This window comes from Engystomops pustulosus, unplaced genomic scaffold (genome assembly GCF_040894005.1).
Source record: "Engystomops pustulosus unplaced genomic scaffold, aEngPut4.maternal MAT_SCAFFOLD_689, whole genome shotgun sequence".
NCBI lineage: Eukaryota > Metazoa > Chordata > Amphibia > Anura > Leptodactylidae > Engystomops > Engystomops pustulosus.
In genome coordinates, this window is record NW_027285568.1 from 5,869 (window position 1) to 10,000 (window position 4,132).

Below are 4,132 nucleotides of genomic sequence, written 5' to 3' on the forward strand. Positions count from 1 at the left end.
AACCACCGGCGTAAGGCCAGCCAGGGCGGACCGCGGGGCAGAGGGCGCATAAGCCACGCTCTCTCTCCATCCCACCAGAACAAGCGAAAAATTTTCAAAGTGTGGGAGAACCGGCGACCCGACCGGTGGCACTCTGCCTCTCGCTGCCGCCCTCCTGGAAGCGTCCTCGGTCACTCGGTGTCCGGCAGATTTCAGAGCTCCGGAATGGTGAAAAAGAACCGGAGAGGGGGCGACTCCGGCTTCTCTCTGCCGGGCGAGGACCACCGCAGGCGGCAAGGGACGTCTGACAGGAGACGGCGCTGCGGGCAGGCTTTAAAAGTGCATGGGGTTTTGGCCTCGGCGAAAGTCGAAAAAATTTTGCGGTCGGAGCCGTCTGCCCCGGCCGGGGAAGGCTCACCGCCGGCGGCTGCCAACCCCTGGCTTGCCCGCTGGATGGCCTTTCGGAGGCTGCTGAAAAAGAACTGTCAGGCGGGCACCTCTCGGAAGAACCGCAGACCAAAACGACCGGTAAAAATTTTGGGCGATCCGACCCTCAGTGCACCTTCGGCGGCAGAGAAAAGCATCAAAAATACCGGTCAAAGAAGCGAGGTTTTGGTCGACTCTGCCAGGTTTTTGCACAAAGTGTTGGCATCGTGCGGCGTCGCGCTTTGCCGTACCGTATCCCCAATGGAGCGGCGCCCGGCGGGGTAGGCTAGCCATGTGAGGTCGAGGGCGGAGGACGGGACGTAAGCCAGGCCGTTCTCCACAGAAATTCCGGACGCGGAGACCCCTTCTCCGCCCTACGGTCCCCAATGGGGTGGCGCCCGGCGGGTGAGGCTAGCCATGGGAGGACGGGACGTAAGCCAGGCCGTTCTCCACAAGAAATTCCGTACGCGGAGACCCCTTCTCCGCCCTACGGTCCCCAATGGGGTGGCGCCCGGCGGGTGAGGCTAGCCATGTGAGGTCGAGGGCGGGAGGACGGGACGTAAGCCAGGCCGTTCTCCACAAGTAAATTCCGGACGCGGAGACCCCTTCTCCGCCCTACGGTCCCCAATGGGGTGGCGCCCGGCGGGTGAGGCTAGCCGTGTGAGGTCGAGGGCGGGAGGACGGGACGTAAGCCAGGCCGTTCTCCACAAGTAAATTCCGGACGCGGAGACCCCTTCTCCGCCCTACGGTCCCCAATGGGGTGGCGCCCGGCGGGTGAGGCTAGCCATGTGAGGTCGAGGGCGGGAGGACGGGACGTAAGCCAGGCCGTTCTCCACAAGTAAATTCCGGACGCGGAGACCCCTTCTCCGCCCTACGGTCCCCAATGGGGTGGCTCCCGGCGGGTGAGGCTAGCCATGTGAGGTCGAGGGCGGGAGGACGGGACGCAAGCCAGGCCGTTCTCCACAAACTCCCAGCGGTAGAGTCTCGGCTCTCCGCTCTTTTGATCGATCTGACACAGCGCGATCCGGCGGGGCAGGGCACTTTGCTCGGTCAGGGGTATTGGCCCCGGCCGGTTTATGGTAAAGCGTTCCTTAGCCTCAGTCTTGGTCGCGCATCAATCCCCCGCTCCCCGTGAGCGGCTGTGGTCCTCTGCCTAAGGTTGTGTAGCGCGGTGCCAGTGTGGTCCTCGCACGGCCCCGCTCCTGCCACAGCGGTAGGACTCTCTGCTTCGGCTGAGGTTTGCTACGAAGCGTATGGAACGGGCGTACTCCACCGTACCGTGGGTGGGGGGCGGCGGCGGCGGCGGCAGCGTCCAGCGCGGAGCTCCGGCTCCCGCGGCAGCGCCTCGCCTAGTGTCCCTCGGGCAAGTCCAATCGCCCCCCGCCCGGTCGGAGAGCGCAGACACACCTCTGTGTCCACGGTTTATTTCCGCAGCACGAAAAGGGACGGCTCCCGCCTGCTCCTCGCGGCGGCGACGAGGCTTAGACCCACCGTGGCGTATCCGCGGTAGGTATGCTCGTCGGTCGGAGGAGCGGTTGCGGTCGAGTGGTCCCCAGTGTACCCTGTTAGCGCTGCCCGCCTACGCCTGAAGAGCTGCGGACCGAGAAAAAGGTTCGCTCCGCTGCTGACGGCGAAGCGCGCGGCACGCCGCGGAAGAGGAGAGGGAGCGGTCGCCCCCGGGGCGGCTCCCCTCCGAGTCCGGCAGAAGCAGAGATTGTAGCGGAGGGGGGGGTTTCTAAATTCCCCGGGCGTGTTATCCCCAGCGGTAGCCTTTGAACTCTTCAACCGCAAGCACGATCGCACGTTCACAGCACCCGTCACTAGGAGCCGGGCCAGAGGCGGGCGGCAGACGAAACCGACATGAGCGCTTAAGGGTATTGCACCCCCGGCGCCCAGACCCTGGAAATTGAGTCTGCCCCCAAAGCCCACCCGCGTCCTCCTTGGCGCTCCCGGAGTACATGGTCGTAGATGGGCCATCGGTCGCTAATGCCAAACTGCGTCCCAGGGGTGCGTCCCCTCTGACCAACGGCAGACCCATCCCTCTCGCCAATCCGCGGATCCCCGCCAGGTCCCGAACAGGGCTCGTCCTTTAGCGTTTCAAATGCGCCCTCCCCGCCATACGAGGGGTTGAGGACCGTAGCCTTCCCTTACGAGAGGCACCAGGGGTGCGCCTGCTCGAGGGCCCGGCCGTGGGCGTAACGCTTGGGCCGCCCGGGGGAGTCGGTAGACCATGGGAGACCAACACTCGCACACGAACGTTGCCCGTGCTTTTGTGGAAGAGAGCTTCTTGCGAGGTTGTCGCTGCGGTGGCGCCCGGACAAACCCTATCCCTAAAACTTCTGGGGAATTGGCGTCTAAGCCTGCACCCTGCACGGTATCCCTGCACCCACGAAGGGGGCCGTGGAAGGCTTGGGGTCGCGCCGGCGAAACCGACCGGATGCCCGGGGTACTGAACCCCCGGGGTCCCACCCTGGAAATTGAGCCGTCCGACCCCGCCACGTCTTCCTAGTGCTCTCCTTGGCTCCCCCGCCTGTGGGCATCGTTAGGGGCTGCGGTCATCAGCGCCGGCTAAGCTTCGGCAACACGGCCGACCCACCCCTTCGGCGCCTGGGGGTGCCTGGTCCCAGTCCGGGCCGTTCCGTAGGGGCGGCTATCCCTTACATGAGGGACTCGGTGCGTCCGCTCGGGCTGCGGGGCTCCGGCTCCGACAGCCGGGGAGCTGGTTTTGACCGCGGGCCTCCACGGGAACCGGCAGGGACCGGACTAGGCGTCAAGCCGAAAATAACCCCGGCACCCTCTGCTTCCAAAGCGAGGGGACCTTTGGCCGAGCGGGGGCACCGGAAGCCGAACCGACCCCAACCCCTCTTCCTACCCCAGGGCTGGGCTGACCAATCCCCTGATCGGGTCTAAAATGGAAGAAGGGGATTCGAGGGAAGGGGCTGGCGGAAGGCAGTTGCCCGACGGAGTAGGCGAAGGCCAGGCCGTTTCCGAGTCCCGAGCAGAGGAGGGCGAACTCGGCTCTTCATCGACCGACGGCGAGGCGAGGGCGGTGGCTGCCGCGGGGAAGACTCCATTGCTCGTCAGCGCGCTAGGAGCGGGGCCGACTGGCTGCTCGGGGTATGGCATCCCCGGGGGCCCACCCTGGAAATCTTCGCTCCTCAGCCGCTGCAGGTTATAAGGTCCCGCCGCGCGTAAGCGCTCAACTCTCCGACCCACGGATGTCGAGCCCATGGTGAGCCGGCCGTTTCGTACGGGGAAAAGGGGTCCTCTGGCCCCACATCGATCGAGGGGGTTTAGATCCGCGGAGGCACGCACCGCGAGGCGAATCGCTGCTTTTCCCCAAGAGGTTAACCTTCAAACCACCGAGTAGGTTCGGGGCAGGGCCGACAGTCTGCACTGGGGTATTGCATCCCTGGTGGGGCGACCCTGGAAATCTCTGCCCCTTTCCACTCTTTCGGTTGGGCCTCTCGTCGGGGCGAGCGTAAGTCGGCAAGCAGACGTGGGAAGAGGCTTCTTACCGGTGACACTCCCTTCGTGAGAGAGGCAGGTACTCGCCCCGGACCCCGGTCCAAATCTGCGCGGGCCGGACGGCCTCGGCCCTAGCCGAAGGCCGCTCCCGCGAAGCCAGGGAGCCGAAAAAATAACCCCGACACCCTCCGCGACCTCGCGTGCTTCCAAAGCGAGGGGAACCTTTGGCCGAGCGGGGCACCCGAAGCCGAACCGACCC